Genomic DNA, 18,753 nt, shown 5'->3' on the forward strand with positions numbered 1-18,753 from the left:
TCTTCTTACACCATTTCTGCCCATCTCCTTTGCACTTTCATTAAGAGTAACTACAGGACTTATGTATGAGTAGGATGATTTGAAAGGACCCAAGGTAGTTACCTGGAGATATTATAGGAATTAAAGAGGATTTTGGACCATAACAATGATAAAAGTTCAAACTGAAGGAGTCTGAGTGGCAGCAACAGAAAAAGAGATCAAAGGACAGATTGTAAAATGCATAAGAACTCTTACTAGATGACGGTGTGGGGTTGATCTGGGAATTTCATTACAAAAAAAAAAGTACAAGTAAAGATAATCCCTGGGGCTACCAGACTAAAGAGCTGTCACACCCTTTCTCTTAAGGGGAAAAAATATTACAGTGAAGAATATTTGGTGGTAGCAGAGGACTGGAGCAGATAATAAAGAAATTGCACCATTGCTGTTGACTGGCAGAGAGCAGCAGAGCTAAGCAGAGATGTCCTGCAGAAGATAGAGATTCCCAGCAGAGAGAAGCACGATGAAAACACTAGAGGAGACCACCCTCTCTGCCAAATCAGAGGAATGATTTCTCCTGAACACATGTATTCCCTGGGCTCACATGTTCCTTACGTATGAGCCCTCTATGCATATCCTCTGGTCACACATAAACTCAATGTGAATCCTTCTTCTCAAGCTGGTGGCCTGGAAACTGATGGGAATGTACTCCATTTGTGTATAAGAGAAATCTCTTGTCACTTATTCAATGTCTTTTGATTAAATGTCTTTTGCCTTTAATTTCTTCTATTTAACCTAGTAAAAGGAAACACATCTGTAGGGGCTCATGAGCTAGGGTTCTCATGTGGGTAATGACCTACAAGATGCCTTAAAGGTGCAGTCTTTTTTTTTTTCACATGGGAAGGTTGGTGCTATACTTTAAATGCTTCATTAATTGATCAGCTTCTGCTGTGAGTAGAATATTATAACTCAAGTTTTAATCTCAAGGAGAAAGGGATAGGGAGGAAATCCTTTACCCTATTTGCCTTGGTGAGATTTCTGTCACTGAGTTAGGATAAAGCCTACTGAATTAGTCTCATGGATGTGGAACTAATTCCAATGAGCACCATACTTATGTTTAGGACAGATCATGGAATTTTAGAGATAATTCAGTCCAACCTCTTCATTTTGCGGTTCATAAAACTTAGGCCTAGATAAGGGGATTGACTTTCCCAAGGTCACACAGGCAGAAAGTAACAGAATTCATACTCACAACCTCTGATTCCAAATCTAGCACTTTTTCTATCAATTAATGTTTGTCTCTAATACTATTTTCATATTATTTATTTTCGATGGAATTTCCAACATTCCCCCTCCCCCATATTATCTATTATCTATTATCTATTTCCAGTGGTTTTCCCAACACTGTATCCATGCTGTTCAGTGGTATTTCTATACTGTTTGCTTCAAAAGTTGTTTCCAAGATTAATGTTTGTGTAATTTAATTGAACCAAATTGATTTCCACCATGCCTTGCTGCTTTGAAAGTAAAACTCTCCTTTATTTCTTCTAACAAAGGAAGCAAAGGTGGGGGAAGGGAGCCGGCTTGGATGTCTTTTCTATTTAGATTTATATTTAGAGGTTATTGCTTTTGAGAACAGATCATGGTCCATAAGTTCATTAATAAGTCGAAATAACCACTCTGTGTTTAGAAACTGAGATGCATCTTTGTTTACTGGCATGAATGGTATTGATAAAAACAGTTGCAAATGTTTCTTTTCCACCCAAGACATCTGTCACATTCTGCTCCTTACTGCAGTCTATAAAAACACAGGGTGAGTGCTCTCACTTCTCTTCCGGGCCTTGTCACTAATGAGATCTTTGGTTGAGCTGAAGGAGGGGAAAAATGAGAAGGAACAGAAAAGAAAAAACATCAGACATAGAGTTCAAATGGAGATGGTTTTCATTGGATGTGACATCTCTAGCATTTGGCCTCTGCTCTTGAATTCTTCAATTTGGGATGTTTGCCACTGGAGAGGGAAAAGGGCTGCAAAGATGAATGTCTAATTTTTAGATACTAGCCCTGTGACATTTATTCTTCTTGCTAAATGTAACAGTATTTAATGTCCAATAGATCAAAGCTATGAGGCTGTAGCAGATAGGGTTTCAATTGAATTAGTGGATGAAAAACTATCCTTTCATCAGAGTATATTTGACTGGTCATCACCTCCAGCTCTGACAGACATTGGCCAGCTGTGACAGAAACAGGGCACCTTGAGACCACCAAGCTTAGAATGAATGATCCAGCTAAATCCAGGAGGGGTTCTTGGTCTTTGGAACCTGGAGAAGCCCAAGGCCCAAAAGAAGAGGCCATGTAGTCTAATGGATGACACCCAGGCCGTGGAATCAAGATCAATATGTGAATCCTGCCTCCAATTCTTAGGATCGAAGATGCAGGGCTGGAAGAGACCCTAGAAGTCATATGAATCAACCCCATCATAAGGCATTGAGGAAACTGGGCCTCAAAGTTGGTGACTTGCCAGATCATAAACTTATTACACAGTTTATAGTTTTAAACTGCATTAGCTGTGTACTTATACATAGAAAAATATTTATAATATATACAATTATACAAGTAATAAGCATCAGAGGTAAGATTTGAACCCTGGTCTTCTGATTCCAGATATTGTGTTCTTTCTGCTGAACTATGGTTCACCTACTTATTTATTTTCTGTCTGACTCTGGGTAAGTCCTTTCACACCTCTGAGGCTCAATTTCCCTACTGTGTAAAATGAGGATAATGATAGCATCTATTTCACAGGATCATTGTGAGGGTTAAGTCAGACATGGGCTATGTAACGCTATATAAAAGAAAGCCATTATTACTTTAAAGAGAGTTGGAAATTTCTAATAAACTAGGAGATTTCAGGGTACTCTGTCTGAATGACTTTTTGGAAATAATGGGATTCTTTTGGCATGAAATCATCTGGGCTTGCCCCTCCCCTGCCCTTAAACCTCCCTCCTCCACAATGTGTAGCAAGTGGAATGGAAGCCCTTTGCATGTGGGTCCCTTTGCCCTGACTAGAAGGAAAATGACTGTCTCCTTTCACGCATCCTGAACATTCCCTCAACCAGGATCATATTCGGTCCTGTCGACCTAGTACAGTGTGTGCTAGTCAACCTGCCAGCTCAGAGAATCAAAGCAATTGGACGAGAGAAAGGCCCATTCGTTCAGCTAGCCTAGTAAGTATCCTTTTGGTGTAGGATTATCTTATTTAATGCACTGAGTACACTCACTTCTCTCTTTTCAGGAAGGAGAGCACTGACAAGCTGCATTTTGGCCAGGGAAAGAGGGGGACCACAGATAGTGTTCCAGGACCTTTGCTTTTGTCTTTTTCAGATCATCCCGACACAAAAGGGGGAGGTCATTCAGCAGTTTCTAGCTATCTAGGCTCCCCCTCTCCCCATTACTTCCCTACGTTCACTTTCCAGCCAAACTGGCCTCCGTGTTGTTCTCCACACTTCCTAGCTCATCCCCCATCTCTATCCCTTGGCCCAGGCTGTCCCCCTGTGCCTGGAGTTTTCTCCTTCTTCCCTTTCCCCTCTTAGAATTCCTGGCTCCATTCCAGGCTCCAGTTCAGGGGCTATCACCTACAGAAGGCCATTCTTTATCCCCCTAGTTCCATGGTCTGGAACTAATGATCATTGGCCCTCTTCAAGAATGAGGGATGGTGGGTGGAGCCAAGATGGCGGAGTGAAAGCAGTGACTTGCTTGAGCTCTCCCCCAAACCCTTCCAAATACTCATAAAAAATGGCTCTAAACAAATTCTGAAGCAGCAGAACCCACAAAAAGAGAGAGTGAAACAAATTTCCAGCCCAAGACAACCTGGATGATTGATCAGAACGGGCCGGGAGCGCAGTGCAGCGTGGCGTGGGCACACAGGCCTCTGTGAACCTGGAGCAGGCCTCAAAGGACTGAATCTCAGGCAGCTGTGGAGGTTTCCAGACTCCTCAATCCACAAATGCCAAAGACAACTTAGAAGGTCAGTGGGAAAAGTCTGTTTCTGTTGGTGGTCAGAGAAGAAGGCGGGGTTTCAGCTCCATTCCCCAAGAGCTTGGCCCTAGGGGGGCAGCTGCTTCCTGAGCTTCCTGCCCACAGACTGAGGGGGAATCCAGTGGCTGATCAGAGGGCGATTGCAGGGATCTCTTTGCCAGTGTTGAGGCAGGAATCTCTTGCTTTGCCTATGTGTGGATCTGGGTGACAGTTCTGGGCAGCGGTGCTGGGGTGAGGAGGAACGCTGGCATGGTGGAGCTTGTAGTGGCTGCAGAGAGGAACCCCTCCTCACAGTTCTAGGACAGAAAGGATACTTGTGGTCAGAGCACAGGCCAGGAAAGGAGTAACACACCTCCCCTTATCATACCACCTTGTAAGAACTGAAAATTTACAGGTCCCTACAAGCATCTCTGAAAACAGCTGTACAAACCCCTGAAGCTTGGGACAATACATTCTCCACATTGGAAGCAGACTCTTACCTTAAAAGAGTTTAAAACTCAAGTAATTGGCGGATCATGAGCAAGCAGCGCAAAAAGAGTCAGACTATATTATCTTACTTTGGTGAAAAGAAGATCAAAATATACAACCAGAAGAAGACAACAAAGTCAAAGCTCCTACATCCAAAGCCTCCAAGAAAAATATGAATCAGTCCCAGGCCTTGGAAGAGCTCAAAAGGGATTTTGAGAAGCAAGTAAGGGAAGTAGAGGAAAAACTGAGAGTGATGCAAGAAAATCATGAAAAACAAGTCAACAGCTTGCTAAAGGAGACCCCAAAAATACTGAAGAAAATAACACCTTAAAAAATAGCCTAACCCAAATGGCAAAAGAGGTCCAAAAAGCCAATGAGGAGAAAAATGCCCTAAAAAGAAAAATTGGCCAAATGGAAAAGGAAGTCCAAAAGATTACTGAAGAAAATACTTCCTTAAAAATTAGAATAGAGCAATTGGAAGATAGTGACTTTATGAGAAATCTAGACATGTAACAAATCCAAAAGAATGAAAAATTAGAAAACAATGTGAAATATCTCATTGGAAAAACAACTGACCTGGAAAATAGATCCAGGAGAGAGAATTTAAAAATTATTGGACTATCTGAAAGCCATGATCAAAAAAAGAGCCTAGACATCATCTTTCAAGAAATTATCAAGGAAAACTGCCCTGATATATTAGAACCAGAGGGCAAAATAGAAATTGAAAGAATCCACAGATCTCCTCCTGAAAGAGATCCCCAAAGGAAAACTCCTAGGAATATTGTAGCCAAATTCCAGAGTTCCCAGGTCAAGGAGAAAATATTACAAGCTGCCAGAAGGAAACAATTCAAGTACTGTGGAAACACAATCAGGATAACACAAGATTTAGCAGCTTCTACATTAAAGGACGCAGGGCATGGAATATAATATTCCAGAGGGCAAAGGAGATAGGATTACAACCAAGAATCACCTACCAGCAAAACTGAGTATAATCCTTCAGGGGAAAAAATGGTCATTCAGTGAAATAGAGGACTTTCAAGCATTCCTGATGAAAAGACCAGAGCTAAATAGAAAATTTGACTTTCAAATACAGGACTCAGTGGAACATGAAGAGGTAAACAGGAAAGAGAAATCATAAGAGACTTATTAAGATTGAACTGTTTACATTCCTGCATGGAAAGATGATATTTGTAACTCATGAGACCTTTGCCAGTATTAGGGTAGTTGAAGAAAAAAAATTATATGTATAGATAGAGGGCACAGGGTGAGTTGAAGATTAAGGGGTCATATCTGGAGAATAAAATTAGGGATGAGAGAGGATGATACTGGAGAAGAAAGGGAGAGGTAGAATGGGGTAAATTATCTCACAAAAAAACAGAAAAGAAAAGTCTCACAGTGGAGGGGAAAGGAAGGTGAAGGGAATGAGGGAATCTTATTCTCATAGGATTTGGCTTAAGGAGAGAATAACATACACATTCAATTGGGTATGGAAATCTGTCTTACCCTACAGGAAAATAGGGGGAGAAGGGGACAAGAGAGCAGGGGGATGATAGAGAGGAGGGCAGATTGGGAAAGGGGTAATCAGAAGCAAATACTTCTGAGGAGGGACAGGGTCAAAAGAAGAATAGAATAAATGGGAGGGCAGGATAGGATTAAGGGAAATAGAGTTAGTTTTTCACAACATGTCTACTATGGAAGTGTTTTGCATAACTGCACATGTACAACCTATATTGAGTTGCTTGCCTTTTCAATGAGGGTGGGTGAGGAGGGAGGAAGGAGAAAATTTGAACTCAAAGTTTTAAAAACATGTTTTAAAAAAAATGTTTTCACATGCACTGGGAAATAAGAAATACAGGAAATGGGGTACAGAAGTCTATCCTGCTCTACAGGAAAATAGAAGGGGAAGGGGATAAGAGAAGGGAGATGGGAGAGATAGAAGAGAAGGCAGACTAGGGGAAGGGGTATTCAGAATGCATGCCATCTTGGGGTGGGGGGAGGGGTGAGAAATTTGGAACACAAAAACTTGTGAAGTGAATGTTGAAAACTAAAAATAAATAAATTCATATTAAAAAAAATGAAGGATGAACAATTACCATATTTCATATAATTATAAATCTGAATACTGTGAATTTGAATACATGTGACTACTTCAAAGGATTCATTATTCACATTAATCAGGACCTAGCTTCATTGTCTATCTTGCCCCAAATTATGTATTATTGACTGTGTATATACTTTATATTCACTCGTCTGTATACTTGTTATATCATGCCAGCCGAATGGAAGCTCTTTGAAGGCAGGGACGAATTGTTTTTCTCTTTGTATATACAGCACCCAGGGAAGGTACCCTGGAAATTCTCATTAAGTGAATGGATGAATGAATAAGTCTGCAACAGAGTAGGTACAAACTTGGGCACAATGGGTGATAGAGATAAATTAAGAATCCTGTCATTTGCTCTAAAGGAAATTACCATACATTAGGAGGAAGCCAAACTTCTTGGGATGGTTTTGACAGAAATGATTTGTAATGAGTCCCTTCCTCCACCCTGCTCCCATTCCTACCTCCATTTTACCAGGTAAGGTTTTTTCCTTAGACCTGTGATTTCATTGGTGTGTGCATCTCCCAGTGTGGAAAACAATCTCTATGCATGAAGATCAGTAATTCCTTTGTAATTTGCATAGATTTAAAAAAAAACAATTTTCTAAGAAATGATGTTTAGCATTTGTTATTTTAAAAGATTTTATATTAATGCATTTTGTTTTTATGTCTCTCATTGCCCAATATGGCTTTTCCTATCTAGAGAATTATCTCTCCTAAAACTTGTAATCTTTTTTTTTTTTGCCTTTTGGTGAGGCAATAAGGGTTAAGTGACTCTCTCAGGGTCACACAGCTAGTAAGTGTCAAGTGTCTGAAGCTGTATTTGAACTCAGGTCCTGTTGACTCCAAGGCCAGAGCTCTATCCACTGCATCACCTAGCTGCCCCTAACTTGTAGTCTTAAGGAGCTGTGGGGCTCCTTGAGATGTCAAGTGGCTTGCCCATGGTCAAAGAATCTTTATGTGACAGGGATAGGATTTGAACCCAGGTCTTGAAGACTTTTGAAGTCAATATTGCCTCTCATGGGGAAGGTTGTTGACATCCAAATTAGGTAAACCAGGAAAATTTGGGGCATCTAGGTAGCACAGTAGAAGAAGACTCATCTTCTTGAGTTCAAATCCAGCCTCAGGCACTTATTAGCTGTGTGACCCTGGGCAAGTCACTTAACCCTGTTTGCCTGTTTCTTATTTGTAGAATGGGCTGGAGAAGGAAATGGCAAACCACTCCAATATGTTTGCCAAGAAAACCCCAAATGGGGTCACGAAGAGTCAGACACAACTGAATAACAGCAATAAAACAAATCTGGGTGAACAGATGTTCTGACAGAGTCAAAAAAATTTACAATCAGGAGAAAACTCATTTGAATGAGACCAAACATTGACGTGGTAGATTGTTCTGACACAACTACACAAAACATTTCCAATGAAGAGCATTTCAGAACCAAGCTTACAAGACTCATTAGGGATTATTTCTCTATATCAGAAAGAATTCAAGACACTAAAGACCCTAAGCCTGGGGAAAGTCGTCCTTTTAACTCAAGTGATAAAAAGTGCCATTGGTTTATGTGTCATTGAGTTTGTGAAAATATGAATCCTTGCTCTGAGGCTTCATAAAAATTAGCTATAATATTACAGCCAAACAAATCCGTCAATTGGCTTTAGTGGTGGGTGGTTTGTCCACCAGCTGCTTCTCTCTCCTTCTTTTCTGACTTGAGACAGCTGTAATTTAAAATGTGGATTAGCCCTGAAATCCGTGTAGTTGGAATGGTGGATTCTGGCTTCATTTTTGGGAAAGGTTATTGTGTAATTGCCTGATTCATGGAGCTCTGCAACTAACATTGCCGAAAGAAATGGAACACATTGGAAACGAGTGACAGCTGATCTACAAATAGATGGCCTTGGAATGTAAACATCAGTAGGGGGAATTCATTAAGTGCCTGTTAAAGGCTTTTGATTTAACTCTGTCAATCTTTTTATAAAATCAGATTTCCTTTTCAAATAAATGTCGAATGACAAATGATAATTATCTGAAAGGAAAGTGTGATGATAAATACGAAGGCACATTATGCCGTTCCTCTGTTTTAAAATATAATCTGCTCAGACTTCTGATGGCTTGTTGTTTCATAAAATCCTCATCATTTTCCCATCAATATTTCATCTCCTGGGAGCTGCTGTAATGAAGGGCTCAGCAATTCAGAAAGATGACAGAGCCATGACATACAATGATGGGTGTCTTGGAGCTGGAGCAGCTACAAATAATCCTGCTAAGTGCTGGTGTTAGAAACTCATCATCTACTTTAAAAATGAAATCATAATTGTTGTTATTATTATTTCTTAATTCATTATTATTATTATTAATTTCTAAAACTCAGGTCAGTTTATGAAAGATTTATTGCAAGCCCATCTAGCAAATATTCTAGGACTTTCAATATTCTGGAGCATTTGATAATTATTACCATAAAATTTTCATGGCTTCCAAATACGATTATTTAATAAGTCATTGCTTATTTTTTGTGGGATAGTTTCTTAAAGTAAGTTAGAGGCTAGGGAAAGAGAAGGAAACTAAGCAGAATTGTGCCTTTATTTAATCCAATCTCTAAATCCCGTTGTCTGGTCCAAGTTCTTTGACTGCCTCATGGCACCCCAAGCCATGGGAACCTTTTTCATTCAGAGCTTCCCCATCTAGGAAATGACTGTGCTAGGTCAGATGATCCCTAAGGTCCCTTTCTGGTAGGATATGATTCTAGATAAGATAAAGATATAATTTTGTAAAATTAACTTTATATCAACAAAATTAGCAATATACTCTGGGGAAAGGTGAATACTCGTTATAACTTTGTGGGAAAAAATCTTGTCCCAACCCAATGGTGAATGCAAGATAATTTACAATAGTCTATTAAGAAAATGCCATAGAATTAATATGTCTACATTCTCGAATGTTTAACTTAGGAAAGCAGTTTTAAATTTATTTTTTAAATTAAACTGTGAACTTCCTTGCTTATCTTTGTTCACTTCTGAATTTGCTTCTGCTTTCTCCTGAGTATTTTTAAAATGTTTCATTGATGTTCTTTTCTTTCTTTTTGTGTGACTATCATGACCTTTGAACTTCCTCTGTGTCCCTGAAGATGTGCCTAGTAATAAAGAAGGACAGTCAAGTAAAACAAACCCACTTATCAAAAACAGGCTTGAGCAAACATTTGTTTTGGTAGCAAAAGAGTAGTTTATAGAAGGTGAAAGAGGAAGAGAAGGAAGAAAAAGAAGAAGAAGAAGAAGAAGAAGAAGAAGAAGAAGAAGAAGAAGAAGAAGAAGAGGAGGAGGAGGAGGAGGAGGAAGAGGAAGAGGATGAAGAGGAAAGAGGAAATTTACAAAGTAAGTAGTTCTTCAATAACAGAATATAAATTTTTAGAGGGCAGGGGCTGTTTGTTTTTTATTCATGTATCCCTAGAACATAGCACAGTGCCTGGCACATAGAAGGTACTCAATAAATGCTTGTTGATTCATGGATAACAACTCCACAAGACAGGCAGTCTAAGTATCATTACCCATATTTTCTCAGATGAGGAAACTGAGACCATTTTTCACTCTTCAGGGCTTTCTGAAGTAATAAGAATAGTAGTCTTTATAAAGTACTTTAAAGGTTATAAAACACTTAAAATGTTATTTCAGTTAAGGTTTGCAATGGCCTTATGAGATAGGTACCATCGATATATCATCCTGATTTTAGCTGTAAGAAGACTGAGGCTCAGAAAGGTTGCCTGATTTGCCCATAGATTTTAGTAACTGTTGTAGATAGGAGTCAAACTCAGGTCTTCTTGAGCCCAAATCTCCCTATCTATTTTGCCTCATTGACTCTCTTGAAAGAGATTAGGTTGGAGTTATTTTAATTACATGGCATATCGTGTGTTCCCATTTTTACTCTTAATTCTAATATGATTTTGATATTTGCTTTGACAAATTGATGGCTTAATTGTACACCGAAAGGTCATCTGAAACTGATTCCCACAGAAGTAATTAGTGATTTTCTTTTATGAATGAATGAATGACAAAGAGTCTATTAGGTGCTAATAATATGACAAGCACTGTGCTAAGTGCTGAGCATACAAATAAAGATATGAGAAAGTTCAGGAGCTCACATTCTCATTTGGAAAGGCAGCAGATTGAGCTGTGTGTGTGTGTATGTGTATGTGTATGTGTATGTGTGTGTATATGTGTGTGTGTGTGTGGTTCAGCAAAAGGATGGATTGAAAGGCCTATATGCTTTTTATTTATGTTATATTTGCTCTTCATGTTGTCCTCCTGGTTCTGCTTACTTCACTCTGTACTACTTCATACAAGTCTTCTCATGCTTCTCTGAATTTGTATTAACTGTCATCTCTTACAGTGAACTGATATTTCATTACGTTCACATGATGCAATTTGTTCAGCTGTTCTTCAATTAATGGTCTCACTTTGTTTTAGGTTTTTGCAATTAAAATAAGTGACTCGAGTATACCACATGTATATACATAGAAATCATATATGTGTATATATGCATCTATACACTTATTTGTATATAAGTATGTATTTATACACATACAATTATTTAATTGTTGCTACGTATCATGCATTGTACCAGGAAACCTTTCATTTCATTCTGTCTTTTATCGTCTTGAGGATATGCCCAATTGGATCTCTGGGTCAAACAAGGTGATCTTTTCTGTAAACACTTTTTATGAGCGCTGCATCATGACATGACAAAGTTTCCCATGAAACAATGTTTCCTCCTGCCTTTGGATAGAGATAAGATCCATGCTTCTAATTCTTTTATTAGCTTCCCCAAGGAGAACGTTTGAGACATCTTTCCATTTACCATATATTTCCTTTTGTCTTTTCATTTCATTTTTAGGCAGAACATCATTGGATACGATTTAGTGCCCAGAGTAATATTGCAATTCACTGGCCTTTGGAGCAATGTCTCAAATTTAGGGTGCCAATACATATGTTACTGCTTATTGATGGATTCTTAGCATTATATGCTCCCTTAAAATTCTTTCAATCTGCCTCCATCAATGTAATCTTCATTGAGTTATAGTGAGGTTCAAATGTGGTGATGTATCAGAAGTGCTCTTTGAGCTCAGATTCCTGAAGAACCTAGCCAATAGCTCACAAATGTTCAGATTTCTTAAGAGTCTGGCCAATATGGCAGATCTTTAATAAACCTTGTCTTTGGCTGGAAAAAAAAGTGCTCTTTGAATGTATTGAAATGTCCACTTTTATTGTTATTTTTTTCTTTTATCCTCTATAACTCCCTTCCTTGACCGAAGTAGGAAGGTGCAGATATAAGAGGTGTAGGGGCTTGTGGTCATGGTAGAGACTCCTGGCAGTGAACTGTTATTCCCCCTTTCCCCAATTCCCTCTTAGCTTTGATCTTTACACGCACACACACACACACACACACACACACATACATACTGGTGCATATGTGTGTACAAATAGGCATATATAATTACCAGTATGATTATATATTTGTGGGTATATATGTGTGTGTATACACATCCACCTCTTTCTATATTTATCCATCCATCTATATAAGAATCTGTACGCCCTGACTCATTCATATACATATTTATACGCACACACATACACACACATATATATGTTTTTGTTAGTGTATAAACACACACATTCATATGAACCTACATACATACATTATATTGAGAACACCTCTGATTTAGTCAGTGTATTTCCTCCAACAATGTAGAATGCAACCCTTCTATGAACTTGTAGTCATCTTTCAAGAATTTCTGTAGCCAAAACATTTGCCATCTGTTACCCAGCTGGTGATGAGCCTCTCCAAACTGCTAAGCTGGCCCTTGGATGACAGACATACAGACCGCCATCAGGCCCACAGCCAGAACTTTTCTGCCTTGGTCATCATAGCCCAGGCTTCCATTTTCAGTGAATCTTTGTACCAGAGAGAAGCTGTGGGGATGGTGTCTGAAGTCTTTGTAGTTTGATATAAGGTCATAGATTTGGAGCTAGAAAGGACCCTAGAGACATTCTATCCCAACTCATTCATTTTACATGTAAGGAAACTCAGTTACAGAGAGAGGGAGTGAGTAAGGCACAGAGAAATCTCAAGGGCTTGGGATCTATAGCCAAAGAACTTGAGTTTGAATTCGGACTCTACCATTTACAACCTATATGAGACCTGGAGAAGTCACTTTATGCTCTGGGCCTCAGTTTCCTCATCTGTAAAATGTTAGGGTTGGACTAGATGACTTCTAAGGTTCCTTCCAATTCAAAATTTATTCTCCTATAATACTACATCCATGTGGTGTTGAGGGAAAGGTGGATTTGCCTGGGGGGGTACTTAATGGAGGTGACACAGAGTGAAGGAGTGGAGTTGCTATGTCTGTTGCAATCAGATGGAGGACTGAGAGGCACAGGATTGAAAACACTAGCCACAGAATCACTGTGGGGAGAAAATAGGCACCACCCTTCTGAGTGTCATGCTCTGGGGAAGACATCTATTGGCTTTAACCTTGTTAAGGCTCCGCCTCTATGGGCTCCATTATCACCAATGATAGCATGATATTAGAGATGATCAAATTGACTGTTAGATTAGGTGGGCAGAAGAGAGAAAGGGTCTTAAGAAAGAGGAGCTTGAAGAAAGCTTTTTCCTCACTTACACTGATCTTGATTGTTTGAAGGTTTTTTTGATAGAAGGAGTTCTGTCTTGGGAGAAGTGCCTAAAGTAATCACAGGCTCATTTTAGTCTTCAGAGCTTTATCATGGAGCTCTTTTCTTTTGAGTTGGGCTTGGGAACAAGAAGGAAGAAGAATGTTAAATATAGAAAAGGCTTTGACAAATATGAAACTGTGCCATGAATTAGAGATTTAACTTCTTCTTCTTCTTCTTCTTCTTCTTCTTCTTCTTCTTCTTCTTCTTCTTCTTCTTCTTCTTCTTCTTCTTCTTCTTCTCTTGATATAGCAGGAACTCATTGCTTTAGGTTGATAAGGGTGAGAATAGGGAGGAAAAACAGAGAAATGTGTATTTGAAGATCAGTTTGAAAGACAGTGATATTTAGCTTGGGGAAGACTACTGGGGTGGGGGCATGGTAGATTTTTTCCTGTATATGAAAGACTGACATGAAGAGGGGTTAGACTTTCTCTTCTTGTTCCCAGATTACAAAGTTATGAGTTGTGGGACAATTGGAAAGTGGGGGATTTTGTACTCTCTGAGTGATGCCAAAACCAAGGGTTGGAAAGTAAACATTTCAATCAATCATCTAAATATTTTTTGTCTCTGTCTACAGGATGTCAAACATCTGGATATTTGGAAATGCCTGGATGGCTGTTTGGAAAAGTACAGATGTTGGGTGTCATATAGAAAGAACATCATGATGATTGACTGAAATTTCTGGTTTTCACCTGGATGCTCAGGCATCAGGGCCTTCCAGGACTAATATTCTATGGCTATGAAAACTGGCTGAAGAGTTCCTGACATCCCATAAAACTCATACTATATGCTGTCATTGTGAAATCAGATTTATGTTTTGGGGGCATTGCCTGATTGGGTGGGTTTTTTTTTTTGGAAGGATAAGTATCTTGGCAGCTATCTGGGATATTTCACATAACTGCAGCATCTCAGAAGTCAATTATTCCAGTTCAAACTGGATCAGAATTCCCTCTACATCATATCTTACAAGTGATCAGTCTTTGATTGAAGAGCTCCCACAAGGAGTAGGTTGCTATGCCCCATGGCAGCTTACTTTTATTTTGGGCTAGCTCTAATCATATGAAAGTTTTCCTGACATTAAGCCTACATCTGCCTTTCTGCAAACTTCTGTAACTTTAAATTCTTCCATTTGGAGAAAGAGACAAAGTCCACATAACATCCCTTCAAATACTTATATGCTTATTAATTATGTGACCCTGGGCAAATCACTTGACCTCTCTCAGTTTTCATTTCCTCACCTGTAAAATGGGGAAAAATAATACTTACTTTCTGGGGTTGTTATGCAGATAAAATGAGACAATATTTTTAAAGCATTTTGTAAACCTTAAAATGTTATCTAAATGCCAGTTGTTGTTCCTTGAAAAAGCTGTCTCCTCATTTTCATTATTTTATTATTCTTTTATTCTCCTATCCCCAGTTGCTTCAACTAATCCTCATATGTTTTGAACTAAAGGCTCTTTGCCAACCTAGTCACTCCACTCTGGATTATCTGGATTACTCCAGAATTATCAATGTCTTTCCTAAAATGTGTCACCCAAACTCAACATGATACCTCAGAGACAGTGTGAGCAGTGTAGGGTCCAGCGGGAGTCTCACCCCCCTAGCTGGGGACCCTCTACCTCTCTTAATATAGTCCAAGATCTCAATAGCTTTCTAGGCTGCCCCTTCACCCTGCTGACTTATATGGAGATTTCAGTTCACTGAAATGCTTATGTATTTTTCACTTGAAAAGTGGAACTGAGTTCATATCATGCTCCAGGAAATTTCAAATTCATGCAAGTAGTTATTATTGAAAATGGACTTCAATGTATCTGAGACTTTCAAGACAGTGCATTTGTATTTGAAAAACTTGTGATTTTCAGAGGACTGGGGAGTAGGGAAAGCAAATGAATCTATAGCAGGATCTTGATTTCTACCAGATGGGAAAAATATCTAACAAACAAATCATTGCTGTCCTGTAAACACACTGATGAAATAAATGTGGATTTAATCTTATTATATCATTGACCCTGAAGTGAAACTTGGAAAGATGTTGATATTTGCTTTGGGCATAGTGATATTATGGGGCCAGGGAATCCCAACTGTTTCACATGTTCCAAGCTCACTCCTCAAAGATTCCATTAAGGGGGCAGCTAGGTGGTGCAGTGAATACAGCACTGGCCCTGGAGTCAGGAGGACCTGAGTTCAAATCCGATCTCACACCAGACACTTGACACTTGCTAGCTGTGTGACCCTGGGCAAGTCACTTAACCCCAATTGCCTCACCAAAAAAAAAAAAAGGATAAGAAAAAACCATTCCATTGAGCTAAGAGAAGGTCCCTGTCTTCTCTATCCCATCACATGATATGAGTGTAGTACAAATCAATCAATTAATTAATCAATCAATCAACAAGCGTTTATCAAACACAAACTATGTGCCAGGCACTGTATATAGTAGATATTGCAGATACAAAAAACTCTTGTCCTCAAAGTGCTTATAATCTACTGGAGAAAACAATTTGTATATACATAGGAATATCCAAAATATATTCAACATAGATACAAGATGAGCTTTGTTTGAGGGGTGGGGTAGTACTCATAGTTGGAAGCATAAGGAAAGGTCTCATGTGGGACATAGGACTTCAACTGAGTCTTAAAGAAAGCCAGAGATTCTAGGAAATGGAGGAGGAAGAGGAAGAATATGCATTCTAGGAAAGGTGGTGGGGGGTGGAGCAGTGAGTGCAAAGTCAGGGAGACAGGGAATGGAGTATTTTGTATGAGAAACAGGAAGGACAGTTTGATGGGACTACATCCAGTGGGAATGGGGAGTAATATGCAATGATGTTGATGCTGATACTGATAAAGATAATGCTTTAATTTAATTTTTTAGCTGAGGAAACTCTACCATTCCACATAGGTCTTTTCTCTGAAATTTAGTCTTAGACATTTACCTAGAGCAAAAGTATCAAAAATGGTGCTAGGGTCCCATTGTGGTCTGCAATACTTGATGATAGCCCAAACCAGATTAAAAGTAATTGGGAAATATTTAACAAAATAAATAAAAACAGAATAGAACATAGATAATGTTAACATGTGGTTTTGTAATATGCAGCCTACAAAGATCCTTCAGTGGCCACCTTGACTTGAGCTTAACCCCACTGAGAGGCTGGGATTTGCCATGCATCACATAGCCAATATGTGTCAAAAGTGAGACCTGAAGCTCTGCTTTTCTTCCTCAGAGGCTGTATCTCTCTTCTCTGTGCCATAGCTGCCTCTTAACAACATCAACAGCAATGGCACTAATAATAATCCCTTCACATTAATACAGTGCTTTAAGGTTTTCAAAACACTTTACATATGTCATCTCACTTAATATTAAAAATAACCTTGTTATTTTGAACCCAACCCTGTTAGGCAGGCACTATTATTTTCATTTATAAATGAGGAAACTGGGACTGAGAGAGGTAAAGTATGAAAAAGTTGAAAATATAGGTTGTGATCAGGTTATAAAAAGCTTTAAAAGTCAAACATAAGAGTTTAGATTTGATTCTAGGGGTAATAGGGAGCCATTGCAATTTATTTAGAAGGGAGACATCAAAGCCAGAGCTAAGAGGCAGGCTAAGGGTACTGCCCCAAATTCTCATGTCCCAATATATTGGAAATATTGAGGATCTTATCAAGTATAAGATTTCCCAAATTCATAGTGGCATTTATTAGGATTAACAGAGTGAGTCATAGAGAACTCTTAGGCAGTTGGGAGATCCAAGTCTTCCTGGCTTCAGACCTTGTCTCTGACACTTATTGGCCGTGTGATCCTAGGCAACTGTAAGATTATATAATCCTTTCAAAGATGGTGCCAACCTGCATTGGTAAGGGAGTTTCCTAACTCAAGAATTCTGTTTACCAATGTCTCTAACTCCATAATTGGACAATGGAATCACAGGATATGATAACGGATGGGACCTTGGAGATCATCTCATCCACTCCATTTATTTTGTGGGTAAATGTATGTCCCTACATTGTTACTTCTAGAATCTTCCTGGCTTTGAATTGGAAACTACTCACAGTAACACTTACGCTCCCCCACCCTGAATATCCTCTTTTAAAACCAGTTTGGATAGACCATATAACCTCATAATGTAATGAGAACAAGAAACAATTTTTGTAAAATAGAAAGCTTTGTGGTAGTAAAAGGTAACAATGACAGAGCACAGATACACATGAAGTACCATCACTCCCTCTGTCACCTCCTCCCTTGGTCCTGACTCCCAGTCCCTCTGGTGACTATGGCTCTGCGAGCTGAGCCTTCAGGAGAGGGCAGCCCACTATGACCAGACTTGGTCTTTGGAAGCAGTGGTAGGTAGGAAAAGACTTAGCAAAGACGAACATGGAAAGTGTTGCATCCTAATGTTTCTGTTGCCATCACTGGTTATATCAGAATGTTAAGAAGTCATCCATTCTGTGACCATGAGAAAATTCGTGATCTCCAAGGATGGAAAAAAATAACCTTATCAAGTCCTGAAGCTACATCAGTGTGCCTACCTAAATGCCCCAAACAAGAGGGGATCTCCAAGTCCCCCAAACTTTTTGTGGGATGTGGTGGGCCACACTATTTTTCTTCCCCTTGCACCGTTCTTTTCCTCAGTGCTTTTAAAAAAAATTTAAAAGTTCTGTTGACAAAAAAAAACATTTTATTAAAATGTTTTTATTTTATTTGACATTTTATTAAAGTGTTTATTAAAAACATTTCCAGATTGTTGCCCCTCCTCCAAGTCCTGGAGAACTCTTTTGTAACAAAGTAAATTAATCACACGAAATTAATAGTACAGTGACCTCATCTGAAAGTACACGTAACTTTCAACATCTATAGCACCCTTGACCTCTATTTTTTTTTATTAAATTAATAGAAATTATTTTCTCTTTCTCTGACCCCCTCTCCACTCCATTGGGGAAAGAAAAATAAAAACACATTCCTTGTAAGAAATATGCATAGTCAAGCAAAATATTTCTTTATCATCTGTATACATGTATGTGTATGTGTATGTATGTACATTTATATATACATAATACATACATACATACATACACACATACATGTTTCATTCTGCACCCTAAATCTATCCACTTTCTGTCAGGATATGTAGAGTATGTTTTATCATCAGTATTCTGTAATCATGGATGGTCACTGTATCGAATTGTTATTATTTTGGGTGTTGTTATCATACCAATTGTTTTCCTGGCTCTACTTATTTTATTCTTCATCAGTTTATAAAACTCTTCAAAATTTAAAACAAAATATTGATGTTACCATATAAATTATTCTTCTAGTACTGGTCACTTCACACTGCATCAGTTCATGCAAATCTTCCAATATTTCTTTGAAACCATCTATTTCCTTATTATTCACAGTACATATATATGCACATTTTGTGTATGTTTGTATTATGTATGCATATATGTATACATAATAGAATATTATGTCA

The sequence above is a fragment of the Phascolarctos cinereus genome, unplaced genomic scaffold, assembly GCF_003287225.1.
Source record: "Phascolarctos cinereus isolate Bilbo 61053 unplaced genomic scaffold, phaCin_HiC Scaffold_7;HRSCAF=346, whole genome shotgun sequence".
Taxonomy (NCBI): Eukaryota; Metazoa; Chordata; class Mammalia; order Diprotodontia; family Phascolarctidae; genus Phascolarctos; species Phascolarctos cinereus.